Here is a 14,334-nt window from a genome sequence, read left to right on the forward strand (position 1 = left end):
CACACACACACACACACACACACACACACACACACACACACACACACTCTCTCTCTCACACTCTCAGGGCAGTGAGTGTAGAGGGCTCCCGAGGGCCAGGGGGGGACTATCGTTTTCCCCGTTAATTATGACCGTCTGGCAGGCTGGAAAGCAGGAAGTCGGAGAGGGAGAGATGGAAAGAGGGAGGGATGGTAGCTAGATGATAGGAGGGAGAGGGTGGGGGGTTAGAAAGCAAGTAAAAATAAGGGAGGAGAAGCGAAAGGCTGAGATGGATGATGGGAGGAAAGAGGGAAAACCATGAGAGGGGAGTCCAAGAAAGGCTGGGGGGAGTGACAGAGAGCAGATCCCAAAAAAAACATGCAGGGAGGGTTTGGATGATAAAACCAGGTGCTTGATAAAAGGTGGAATGTCAACTTTTTCAAAAAAGTTTTTGGATGTTTTCTCTTCCCTCCGTCGCTCCGTCTTCTGGTGTTCACTCCCTGACTTCTGATATACAACTTTCACTCCCCGACCTCGGCTTCAGTTCAACCTTTTGACCCTTTCAGCAACACCATCGTGTGCCTATAACTTAACTTTACTATCAAGCTTTTGGTACTGTTCGACTCCTCTGAGTGGTCATTCCTCATCTGACTCCAGAGAGCAAAAACAAGAAGAGGTAGATGTAGCAACACAGCAGACTGTATGCACAGATATTAATGTTTGTTGTTTAAAAAGTGAAGTGCTGTAAGGACAGTTCAGGCCAAGCAGCTATGTGGGCTGAGCTGAGCGGAGCGGGTCCTGGATTTAACTGGCTCCAGGTCCAATTAGGACAGTCTGCCACATCTGGACACAGTTAGAGTTGAAGTCAACACTCACACTTCGCTCCAATAGGGGCATAAAGTCACAACTTTTACTTTACAAAGAGCAGAGAATATTTACAGCTCGGCAGCAGTCAAAACACGGCTACACAGATAAAACCTGAAAGAGGAAGAAGGCAGTGTGAGATGGAGTGAGGCTGGCGTGCTGCTGTCAGACTGTGTCAATAAGAGGATTTTTTTCCCCAATGTTGCAACATAATAATTATGTTTGAGGCTTTTGCTGAGGGCAAACAATAACTGGAAAGACTGCAAGATCAAAATCTCTACACTAACAATGCTCTATGTTTTGTCTTCAAGTATCTATTAAGTGTACAGACTTGGGCCAAGAAACAGAGATATGTATGTTCTCGTATCCGTGGATGAAAACACATTGAAGGTTGGATTCAAACAAGAACAAACATTTTTACGTATATATTTAGTTTTTTATGCGAAGCCAGGAATTAGAATTTCTAGCATATTGTTTTGTCGTTGAAATGGAAAAATAGCAATTCAGTGGTTCCTAGGCAGCCAATAAAAGCTCTGAATTGAAACAAACAAATATGTTATATTACCCTTGGAGGCTAGCAGTTTCCTTTCTTTATGCGAAGTTAACCTGCTTCTGTCGGTAGCTTCATATTTAACATACACACATGGCGTTGGCATCAATCTTCAAATTCAACTCTAATTCAAGAATGCCAGTAAGTGTACTTTACAAAATGGCGAAACTATTCCTTTAAAGTGAGCCAAACTTATATATTAAAAGAGGCCACAAGTTACAATTATACATTAACTAGCAATACCTTCCTTTAGTTAGCATTAACATTAGCCACCACAAGCTACAGGTCATACCGGCCCTTATTGAGGCTGTAGCAGCAGCAGCTTTTTGTCCGGACCCAACTAGCCGATAAGTTCATAACAAGCACCTTCTGCTTCATACCACCTTCATCCTGATTGACTGCTGACCAATTTGTAAAGTGTGCATGAGCGAAATGTTAACCTTTAATTCACGTTTTCAAACTTTTGCTTATAAAATAATCATGATGGTTTAAATCAATGTCAGGATCCGTCACGGCCTTTTGCACCAGATTTCAAAAGTGAGGTAGCGAAGAAGACAAATAGAAATTTGCCCAAAAACGGGAATGAATGTTGAAGCCTTTGCACTGTGGAAACAACGACAGATATGGAAAGTTACAGATTTCAGCTTCGAGCTGTGATGATGGCCCACGTTGACGTACTGGATAGACATCACGTTGCAAAATCTCTGGAACAAGTGAGTAAGCACAGTAAATCAAATAAATCAAATGAATCTCAACAAACAGATGCCATCACTGCTGCAAGAACTCTGGTACAATTAAAAACAGTTGCAGACAATTGCATCCCGGAGTCTCAGTGGAGATATGAGGCAGCCTCTCTGCGGAAAAACAACATCTAACGGCACATTCCACTTCATGACACACACACAGTAACTCAGCCTGAGGTCCGACCCCACCTGAGCCTGGATCTCTGTCTCAACAGCACAATCACACTGGAATGAGAACCAATAACAGACAATTACCCTCCATATCCCTCCAACACACACACACACACACACACACACACGGAAAGTAAGCTTGGCATCAGTAAGAATGCAAAAGAACAATAAAATCTCCGGATATGAAAAACTCCTGAGGCAACGATGCACAGTTAAAGTATAAGATATTCTCTCTTTAAGTGTGTGTGTGTGTGTGTGTGTGTGTGTGTGTGTGTGTGTGTGTGAGTGTGTGTGTGTGAGTGTGTGTGTGAGTGTGTGTTTTTGCACATCTGAAATAAAAAAGACGCCATAAATCTCTTCTCCTTGACTCTTACTGAGAGTTTTGGTTGTGTGTCTTGATGGGAAGCCCGAGGCACAGTTATCAGTGTGTATCTATAAAACATTTATTACAGTAGTGTACAGTTACTTCATTATATACTTTATTGTACTTCATTACATTTATTTGATGGCTGTTTTTACTAAAATGTATACTCTCCACAATCAAGATTTATGCAAAACAAACAGAAAACTCATAAAACGTGATGTATTATTAGACAATTTACTTTACTTTACTTTGAGACAAATATCACTTTTTATGTATTGAGCATCTTTGGCCAAATCAAACAGGGTAGCCTAAGATGTTCAATGCATCTATAAAAATACTGTAAATTCCTTAATTTCATGACTAAGGGTAGTTTTTCAATTCAAGAGAAAGAGTTAGCAGCATTTGAAATTGTAGGACTGATGTTGTTACTCTTACTCAAATACAGGATGTGTGTATTTTCTCCTTCTCTGGACTTTAGATAAATCATGTGCATGAAGCTGCAGATCAGAGGTCATAAAACTCCATCATTCAGTTCTCCATGAAGACATTTTCCCATGAGCTCCATCTGTGAGGTCCCTTTTTTAAATTTAGGAGTACCAGAGAGAAAGTTAGAGAAAGAAGAAGCTGTATCCCTCATTGGACAGCTCTGCCGTGTGCTCTGCAGTTCGTCAGCTGGCATGAGTTTATTTTTAAGTATACAGTATATGCTAAGAAAACGTCAGGAAGTAGATGTCCAGGCACTGTGCGGTTCCCATCATGCTTCATTTAATCCTTTATTCAGATACTGTAATGGTATTATGTGTCATGAATAGGAAGGCCTTCACTGGATCGGTATAGAAGCACCTGTTGTTTGAATGTGGGGTTATTGTACTGATTTGAACCATGACTGAGGGTGTTTATGTAGCAACCAGCAGCATGTTGCTCAAGTCAGTGCAGATGAACCCTGAAACTCACACAGAGCTTTGGGTTGTTGTTGTTGTTTTTAATGGAAAACTCTGTGTGTTACCTTAAAGAATAGCTTTGGATTGTTTTCAGGGTTATCTCTATACATTATAGTCTTTGCTGGCTGTGAAGTGAGGACCCCACAGTGTTCACTGTACAGAACGGGACAACATTCACAGTCTTTGTTTTGTGCAAAGCTTCACCCTAAAGGCCCCTATAAGGCCCCTATAAACTGCAAAATAGCAGCAATCTTGCAGGTTTATGTCTCACTGTGTGAGATGGGTCCAATAAAATGTGATTCGCAATCTGTGTCAGACTGTACGGTATCTGTTTTTTGAGGAAGGAGAATGAACTGAAGGCCCGGTGAAACATAGAACTATGATGCAAAAAAAAAAAGTGCAAGTAGAGACGTGTCATCAACCCGCATCATCCGTCTGCTCCGCTGTCATGTTCTGAAATGCAGCAAAACAAAAAACAAGCTTTGGCCAAGACCCAAAGAGAGTTCCAAGAGAGAATAGCACTGGTTCTGTTGTTTTTAACTTAATTTAAAATGGCGTTCACAGTGGTGCTTACAGCATCACGTCGGCAGCAGCACATCGCATGTGTTGGTCCGGCCGACTTAAGGTGTCAATATGTTGAAGCTGATATGAGACGTCAGCAGTCTGAAATATTCAAATTAAGTGGCGGGAAAACACCTTTCGCGATGGACATTCGTATTAAAGTGGATACCCACTTGCATTGCCGTGAAGGAATGATGACAGTGATCAATAACCCTTTCATTGTACATATAAAAACTGAACCTAACCTTTAACATTTCCTCTTGGTAACTTTAGATGATTAAACCGTATACCAGTGGAAGAGAGAGAGAGAGAGAGAGACACAAGAGTCCTCTTCAGTCTTGCTTTTATGAAGGTGAGAGTAAGAAACTGTGCTGATTTAGAACTTCTATGGGTCACAAAGCAGAAGTGTGCGCGTGATTCAATCTGGTTTTGTCACACTGAGGAAGTGACACAGCTGCTAAGGTCAGCGGGATACAGAGAGGGACGGAGAGAGCGGGTCGTTGTCATGGTGCCCAGCTAAACAATGGAGTGAGGAGGTCGTAGAGGAGGCAGCATCACACGGTGGAGACCCTTGAGGAAAAATCACCTCATACTCTACACACACACACACACACACTCAGTGATGAACAATACACCGTTCAATGATGAGACACACTGGACGAGTTCACACCTGACAGCCAACACCCAAAACTCTCAGCGCTCTCACTCCATCTAACTCTTCTTTGTTGGTAAAACGCACAAATCACACCACACCAACACACAGCGCCGACACCAGCGTCTCTCCTTCTCACTCTCCATTGATTTCATAACAACATTTATAATCATCTACATGACAATCTGTATGGGGCTCCATAGTGAGGCTCGGGGGGTGACGAGGGTTAGCGCTGAAGGGAAGCGGTGCATGCTGGGATTGCGGCCTGCTGAGAGAGGGGCATTCTGGGAGGCGGTGTCCTGCGGGCAGGGCCTCTGGGGGATGCAGTATGGTTAATAGGCCTTTCATGGCCGCCCCACAAAGCCTTTTGTCCCGAGCTAATTCATCCAGCCCTGCATGGAGAGATGGAGGGGGGAGGGGCATCATGGAGGGTTTTATTGGGGTCGGGAGTCCCCATTTTTTTTCTCCTCTCTCCTTCTCTCTACTCTGCAGTGCAGGGTGGCGCTAGTGTGAGGGAGCCAGATACAAACAGAGCCCTGCTCGGTAGCAACAACACCAAAACATTGGCAGAGCTTGCAAAGTGCTGGCAAAGTGCAGCACAACACTGGAAAACACCCACGATTAATGACTCCTTGAAAACATCTTGAGGCTGCAACTTCCTGCTGGGTGTGACGTGCAGAGTCAAAGGGAAGTGGATATTCTAATGCAGAGTCAGGTTTCGATTAATTGAAAAAGCAGAAATATTTGCCAAATGTCCACACACACACAAACACACACTTTCTCCCTGAACAAGAGCAACAGGTGTCATAAAATGCCACAGCTTGGCGTGAATGGAGCCCCGCTGGGTTGCAATAACCCCTCAGGTACATCATGGTGGGAGTTCCTGCATTCACAGAGGCGAAGCCCACTTCCCACCATCAGACCCCCCTATCAAACCCTGTGATCTGGGAATAGTCAGTTATTAATGAACTGGACAGGAACGGCTCCCCTCATTTCAAAGTGTGCTGATTGAAGTGAAGAGAATTCCAGAGCGTGCACGGGGGGGGGGGGGGGGGGAGGGGATCGGGGGGGTGGGGGGAGGGGGGTTGCGGGGGGGGGGGGGGGGGGGGGGGGGTTCGAGCTGTGATCACTGTGGTATGAGAGTGTGTGTGTGTGTGTGTGTGTGTGTGTGTATGTGTGCAGCATGGTCCTGACTGGACCCGTCCAGTTCACAACAACACAACACAGCACTGCACAGCTGCACTGGAGGGCCTGCAGGCTTCAATGGACGGGGGTCAATACAAACTCTGTGGGGACAAACGCATACCAAATCAGGGGGAACAGAGCAGGAGGAGGGGGAGGGGGCGCACTTTCCTCCTCCAGGACACCGTAGTTCTTAAGAAATTCAGTTTCTCGGAGTTTTTATTCTTAAAAACAAAAGTTTTTTACTTGAAGACTAGGAATCCAAGCTTTAGTTTTGCACCAAAACCCTCTGGGAAGTCTTGATGTGTAGTGAGTAGGAATCTGCAGTCTGGAGAAACGGCGGTGCAGTACCCAGCTCTGGGATTTTGGGAGCCAGTCCCTATTGTTCAGATCCCTCCTCCTGCTTGGGAAGTGGGAGGACCCGAAAAGGCGTCGCAAAAGGGAGAATTGTTTGAGAGCTCAGTCATCCAAAAACGGCCTTTCAATGTGAGAACTTGGGGAGCCGAAGAAAATGTCGGTTGCATCGCAGTAAATTACCAAAGCAGCGAGGCTTTAGAGGGAAAAGAGAAGTGAACACTGTTGGGTTTTTCTTTTGGGACTAAAGCTCACCGCAGAAGAGAGACGAAGAGAAGATCGGTCGGTTAAAACGAGGTGTGAGCACCAGATAGAAGAGTTTTGGTGAGTTTTGTCCCTTCATGCGGTCCATGTTTTTGCGGTGTTGCGCTTTGTATCAACATATTTTACAATGTTATAGAGAACAGTAGCAGTTCTTGGTGCTTATTTGCAGCCTGGGGCAAGTTTTTACCAACTCACGTGTTACTTTATCTATAGAGAAAATTGTGATTTAGGAGTGTTAGATGAGGCTACTTCTTCACGCTGTTGACTACTTTGAAAGCCACATTTGTTTTGTTTTTGCAGCTTATCGATGCACATAAACTTTGCCTCCAGCTTTCTCCATCACATATCTACTTTGGTTGAGTGGAAGTGTGCGTTTTGGCTCTCAGTGTTGGACTTAATTTTAATAAAACCGTTTCCTTTGCTTTCGGACTTATCCCGGTGTTGATTGGTTGAGCGCTGCGTCCATATTTTCCAAAGTTTTCCTTAATTTTCTGGATGTATTCGCCGGCTTTCACGGCCCGATACGTGTCTGAAGAGAGGAATCAGCTTTGTGTGACACGTTGCAGACATTCATAACTGTTTTAAGACGCACGCGTGTTGTTCTTTAGGGAAAGTGCGTCTGCGTTGTGCAGGCCGCAGCCTATAGTCGCTCCTATAGGGTAACAGAAAACAGACACGGGGAGCTCTGCCAGATTTTACCCCCATATCATCATCATCATCATCATCATCGGGGAGTGCAGCAATGTAGGAATAGACCCGAGGCCATCGGGAGCAGAGCTGCAAAAAAAATGAATGAAGTTAAACCAGCATGTTTCTTAATGATGCTCCTAATGAATTTAAACCGTAAATATGAATCACCCTAAAAATAGATCTTTATTTCTGAAGATTCCGTTCCGTTCATGCACCAAATGGCTCGCGCAGATTTTTATAGTTGGCATGGAGAAAACCACAACAAGGCTACCTGAGTTCATGTCTACAGTGGCTCTCCCCTCCAAACCAAAGTCTGGTGTCACAATAACCTAATTAAAGCCTCCCAGGAACTGACAGCTGCTCAGCGCGGCCAGGAATGCAGCATCGAGACTCTCCCCCGATATCATCCTCTCATTCAGGTTTGGTTTAATGAGAAAATGTTTGTCTTAATCCCCGGAGCTGCTAATGAGTGTTTGGCCCGGGGTGTCACTCACCGAGGGGGCCGGGTAGAGAGGCAGAGGAGTGGGGGGGGGGGGGGGTGGTACACGGACATGGAGGAGGCCTGCGGGAACAGCCGCAGGGGCTCAAGTTTCCAGCCCCAGGTGTCGTTTTGTTATTTGGATTACATTTAGCCTCTGCTGCCTCGCATGGAGGAACCTCCAGTGACAGACATGGCATCAGACAAGAGGGCCCGATTGTTCCCGCTGAATCAATGTCACTTGGATTAAAAGTCGAAGCGAATGGCCATGGCCGCCTCCAATTAGGCGCACAGTTTATAAGGGAATTAATTGGTCCCAGCAAAAAGGAGCCTCTTGTTGTTTGGATGCAGGGTTCGTTGTTGTTGTTGATCATCGTTGGCAGTCTGGTGGATCAAAGTTGGACTAATTGATTCCAGTCTGATTATCTGCCCGTTTCTCACACAGTTTGGCCCCCTTTTGATCACTTGTGTGGAACCTGGAAAAACACAATTAGAGGAGTTCATCATCAATCTTGTCAGCTATTACGTAAATATTGCAGAATATTTCAGCGCCATGCAGCTACTGTAAGTTGTAACTATGATGTATTAAACCGTAGAGTCATACGAGGGGATGGAACAACCACGACTATAAAATAGACCCAAGTTGTTCCTGAATACCTCAGGCAAACTTTAAATCCCTATAGGATATCATACTTGATGAAAGGCTTTCAGGGTGCAGTCCGTGGCCAAACCAATGACTGCCCGGAAGTACAGTAGTTTTCCTTAATACACAAATGCAACAGAAAATGAATCGGCAGCTATTTTGATAATTGATTAATAGTTTATGTAAGTTTAGCATCTATGCTACTTATTTCATATTTTGTCAAATGTGAGGATTTTCTGTCTTTGTCTTTTTTGATTGTAACATGAACATCTGGATTTTTGCAACTTGGATTTGAAGTTGTCTCCTTTGTCTCTCAGGAGCTGAGATATCACCAGACTTATTGACAATGAAACTGCTCGTTGCAGCCCTAGACTACAGTGAAGTGGACTCTATCCATTATTGAAGACCACAGGCTCACTTCAAGTCCCTATAGGAGTATTATAATACCATGTGTTTTCTAAGAAACGCTCTCGGGCTGAAGTTCCAGGCCAAAACAACAGCTATTGCCTGGAAGTAGAAGAAAAGCTGCCCTTAAAGTTGTACAACAGTCTGCTAAAATCCTGCACATTGTTGATTTTTTTTTTTGGGACTGAAAATGTGCATACCTTTAGGCGAAAGAGACCTCTACGTCAGGACAGGAAACAAACTTTATTATCTTTTGGTTACAGAGCCTGATATGCGTCAGAATGTTGGAGCTTTTTCTTTGTCTTACTGTTACCAGCTGGACCGTTACAATGAAACTTATGTAAGTTATGTGTGATTGATCTTGGTCACCTGCCAAACAGACATGAAGCTGAGGCAAACGCTGCCGGTTTTCTACTATTTGTCCAGAAGCTGGTGGATCATTTTCATAGAGTGTGTTGGAGCTGAGTTTTCATGTGTTGGAGCTTGTAAAGAAAAGTCACCGTGTGGATTTAGGTATGAAGCCAATAGCCATACAGTCTCTCACTCGTATCTTAGTTTGGTTTGAAAATTGACTCTGCCATATTGAACCGTGATGTGAGATATGAGTGGAAAGAACAGGATTTGACTTGTTTGACTCTCGCCTGGTGTGTTTTAACGTCTGGATGTAAATCAAAGTATTTAGATGGATTTCAAGATCCATTTTTGAGATTAGAAACAAGCCAGCGGTTCCATCATGACTGCTGTTGCTGCTCCGATCTCGGTGTCTGTGAGCCAAAGCTCCTGAGGTTTGACTGCAAAGCTGGAAAGCAGCATTGTTATTGAAGAGGGTGTAACATTGGGGTTAATTGACAAAGGAGAAGAAGAAGAAAAGTCCTTCCCGAGGGCATGCTTTCATCTCTATGACAGCAGGTACACTCATGCAGTCATAACAGCCTGCAGGCAGAGACTCTGGGCCTTTGCTGCACGTGTGTGTGTGTGTGTGTGTGTGTGTGTGTGTGTGTGTGTGTGTGTGTGTGTGTGTGTGTGTGTGTGTGTGTGTGTGTGTGTGTGTGTGTGTGTGAGAGAGAGAGAGAGAGAGAGAGTGGTAGTTCCTGTCCAATCAGGGTTATCTCTTTGCACTGGAATGTATTGCTTCTCATTGTGGTCCTCACCTGCATGGTCGTTTTGAGATTACTGCTTTAGAAGAAGAGGAAAAGAGTGTGTGTGTGTGAGAGAGAGAGAGAAGGGGATAGAGTTTTTTTTTTTCTGGGTTAATGTCATTTTCATAAACTAGCAAGGAACACACTCATCGCCAAATAAGGCCGCCGCATTTCCCAGAGCCGGACATTGTTGGCCCGTCGACATACGGTGCATTAGTCCTCCAGCGCTGACAGATTGGAGGCTCGGGCTCAGGCCTCGTGCCCCCGGGAGGGTTTCTGTGTCCAGTCAGACATCGGATAACCAGAGAGGGACACCTGGACCGGCAGGTGGCCGAGGTCCAGGCCCCTCCCCGGGGGGGGGGTTGCATACCTCTCTCCTCCTGATCCTCCCTGTCAGCCAGTCACGGACGGACAGAGAGAGGGAGGAATGTGAGGCGAATAGAGAAGGAGAAAGTCGTGACAGAGAGTTGGAGAGGCAAATTAAACAGTCCACGATCAAACGGAGTGAGATTATTGAGGCAAGAGTGAAGTTAAAGGTTTCAAATAATATTTGGAAACAATATGTTGATGCCCGTCCAGTTTCTATCTGTATAATGAACACAATCGCGCTCTCATTCGTTGTCTTAACAGCCTAGTAGGGATTATCCAAAGCCTTTAAACAAGCCCAGTTGATTTGTTCCACTACTTTAAGTAAAAGTTAAGAAGCTCTTGATTGGATAATGAAGTTACCTAAGCCATACTCTCACTCTCTCTCTCTCCTACACACACAAACACACACAAACACACACGCATCGGGAGCCTGGAGTGAGTGCTGTTAGATCATTGATCAACTCCAGACTCGGGTAAGAAAGCAGTGTGTGTGTGTGTGTGTGTAGACAAATAGCCCTGTGTGTGCGAAGCAGATATTTGGACAAAGATTAGTGGGTGTTATTACGAGCCAAAAGCAACCCAGACGCTCTAATAGATCATCCACACACGGGCACAAGATTGCACTCTGACTGGAGCTGTTTAGTTTAAAGCCTCGCTCCTTTTCTCTTTTTGTCTCAACTGCACACATTTTTGAAAATTTGCGTCACTTTGGTTAGCTTTATTAGGCCTTGCTGAAGGTCTGCTTGTCGGCTCTCGTGCACTGTAACTCCTTTTATATGCTGTAATATTAATTGCGCGGTGTATTCCTGTCTCGAGCTTGTGTGAACGAAACAATAAAGGCACCTAAAAAACGTCGAGGAATCTGGGTTGTGTTCCAGGGCTTTAACCAATAATCAGATTTAAAGTGTTGCCCCAGAGAGAAAAAACTCATCATTGAAGAATGTCAAACTGGCAGGAGAAGACATGATTCAACAGAATAAATCACTGGGCACCAGATTAGTTAGTTATCGGGCCCCTGAGGTTATCACAACTGGAATTTTCCATCGACAGCGCTTCCTTCTCTGCTGTTTAAATCGTGTGTGTGTGCGTGCGTGCGTGCGCGTACAGCGTTCCCCCTTCAGGATAATGCACATCCGTGACTCTGAGTGACGGGACAAATGGTAGCTCTGCTATACCACACAAATCCAGCTTCTGACACTGAGGGCTCTCTTTTGAAAAAGCGCCTCCTCCAGCTGTTTCTCCTCCTTGAGAAACTCTTTCAGACCAGCAGCTTTCACTTTATAACCGTGGAGCGAGCAGTCAAAGCCGCTTGCACCATCTCGAACCCAGTTGACGCCCCACAAACCCCTCGCTGTCTGTTTAATTTCCTGCCTCCTCTCCGTTTTCTAATTCCTCCTCAAGTCTGTTTTTCCTATAACGTTCTCCCTCAGTCATTTCATATAACTTTACGGCTTTTCTCCATTCCCTCATCCCTCTTTCCGTCTCTCCTGCCTTATCTCAATTTCCTAATACCTCCCCGTATCTGTTTTTCATATAATATTTCACTCTCTCTGCCTTTCTCTTCCTTCCTCCGTCTCCCACTGAGAGTTGTAGGGCCAGCCCCCCCCCCCCCCCGGTTCCTGCTGAATAATGGGGAGAAATTGCTCTTGATTTATAATTGGTTCCATTCACTCTGATGCATGAGCTGCCAAAGGAGTTTGGGGCCCCCTCCCCCCCCCCCCCCCACATCCCTCCTCCCTCCCTCCCTCCCTACGATGCAGGAACACACAAGGAGCAGGCTGCAGATATGTACAGCTATGAACGTCTATATTGGCATGCATGAATGCCGTGGTGTATGTAGTTTATCTCTCGGGCCGGGGAGAAGTGGTAGTCTGTTTTTTTGCGTGTTGACATTTGGTGTTGGAAAAACTTCCTGAGGTCTGCATATTTATGTGCCTCTGTGAGTATACTTTTACCATGTAATAGGAGTTTGTGTGATTGCTTGCTTATGTGTCATTGTGTGTGTGTGTGTGCAGGGAAAGAATTGTTGTGGGTACATGAAATATGCAACAGCATGAGTACTGTGAAATCCTGAGTATTAGTTAGTTTTCCCAGTACTGTGTGTGTGTGTGTGTGTGTGTGTGTGTGTGTGTGTGTACTGAGACTCTTGGTGATCGCTTAAAGCTTCTCAGAAAGAAGTGTGTCACTAAAGAAGATATGCACACACACACACACACACACAAATGTACTGTATATTTTTATGCACAGTGACGTTTTTGTTTCTGTAGCCGTCTAAAGTATTCAGTCTTATTTGAGCTGTAATCAGAGAATGTTTCGTACTTTTTTCAGGTTCGTCAACATGTTTGATGATAAAACAATGTATACAGTGTCTTTTCTACAGTTTTAGAGTTAGTGTGGTCAAAGTTTTTAGTTTAGTCCTGGATTTTTTTGTATTTTTTTTTTCTTTTCCATCCTTCATTTCCATTATTCCTTCAGACTATCTATCATGTCCTGTTTTTTTCCTCATTTTCTTTCTTTCTATTATCTGTCCATCCTTTCTCTTCTTCTATCCATCGTTCATTCTTTGCTTTCCTTCCTTCCTCCTATCACTCATTATTCTTTAATCCATTTCTCCTTTCCTTCCATCTTTCCACTCATCTGTCCATCCTGGTGTCTTTCCTGCGATCATCCATCCATCCTTTCCTCCCTCCCTCCCTCTGATTTGATTGGCTGATGCTACCTACATCACTGTTTGGTCAATCTAGCTGGCTCACACTCCCCCGGCAAGTGGTGATGATCCCATCCTGTTCCCATGGCCCCGGTGGGCACGCTGGCATCCCACACCGGGCAGAGGAATGTGGGTGGGTTTGTTCGCTGTGGCACAGTAATTAGCTCTCCGTGGTTAATTCAGCTTCGTTATCTAAATTATGCAAATGCAGCATTGCCTAATTGATTAGAACGCCCCCCTCTTCTACATCGCGGGCCTGTCCAGATCTCCCTCGTTAATCCTCGAGACGCTCTGTAGCTCGTTAGTGTCGGTTCGGGGGGGGGAAGAAGGAGGGGTTGGACGGGCATATAGCTCGTTAATACTTTGTGAAGCGTGTGTGTGTGTGAGTATTATGATGGAGGAGGGGGTGAATTCTCAACCTCGTTAGGGATGCTGAGATGCTTTTGATGTGTAATTTTGTAGCATGAGAACGAGTGATGTCTCGAGTGCAGGATTTGGACCCCCCCCCCCCCACCTGTTGGGCAGAGTTTCCATGCCAAGATAAGACTCCAGAAGGTTCCCTTGTGTCAGAGATAGATGGGAATATATTTAAGGTTTGTTCTCTGCCAAGTTTTTGTACAACAGAGAAGCACGGAGATTCTCTACTTCAGTTATCGTTATCTGCGATACTTTCATGTAGGCTGCCGCATCCAGCAATATGATCTCTTTGAGTTCTGTGTATTTTTGACACAATGATACCTGACAGAGCAGTTCCTTCCAATGTATTGAACTTGTTATCCTCTATTCATCCTGTAAAAGTCAATAACAAGCAATGACGTATAAATAACTCTAGCAATTGACTATAAATTGCATACATTGGTATTAAAACTGATTAAAAGCATGGACATTATTCCCAATTTTCTCTAGGCTAAACACTCAATCAGCAAAATAAAAGACGGATTCATCAATCATGAAAACAAATCCAGAGTATCATCCCCATCTATGACTTCCTAAAAGTCTTCTTTCTCCTTGTTGCTGTCTTGTTGCTCTTTTGCCTGTGAGGGGTTGTTGGTTTGTTAAGCAATCCCCGGACCCTCCTCATCCTCCTCCACTCGGCACAAACGCGGGCCAAACCGAGGGACCAGCAAACACATTGACAGAGTGAGGGGAAAATATGTTGGGACATTCAGCGACGCTCCCACAAACACACCCTCTCATTGACGAGGCCTTGCTCTCTCCTCCTGCTCGCCCGCCAGTTGACATCCTCTCTATTAATTTGAGTCGCCGTTCCGCTTTCTC

General features: G+C 44.8%; 1 protein-coding gene across 4 annotated transcripts in view; it reads left to right on the forward strand.

Annotated features, from left to right (window-relative positions):
- Positions 1–6,411: 6,411 nt before the first annotated feature.
- The window catches only part of boc (BOC cell adhesion associated, oncogene regulated), a 29,931-nt gene continuing 22,008 nt past the window's right edge, over positions 6,412–14,334 (forward strand). For 2 of the 4 annotated variants that reach the window (XM_031850203.1, XM_031850204.1), the window contains exon 1: positions 6,414–6,685. The gene's annotated coding sequence lies outside the window, so the exon portion shown is untranslated. Of the gene's footprint in view, positions 6,686–14,334 lie in introns of all 4 variants that reach the window. The other 2 variants (XM_031850202.1, XM_031850205.1) reach the window with 2 other exon arrangements.

The sequence above is a fragment of the Anarrhichthys ocellatus genome, unplaced genomic scaffold (assembly GCF_004355925.1).
Source record: "Anarrhichthys ocellatus isolate YVR2014 unplaced genomic scaffold, GSC_Weel_1.0 scaffold10, whole genome shotgun sequence".
NCBI classification, from domain to species: Eukaryota; Metazoa; Chordata; class Actinopteri; order Perciformes; family Anarhichadidae; genus Anarrhichthys; species Anarrhichthys ocellatus.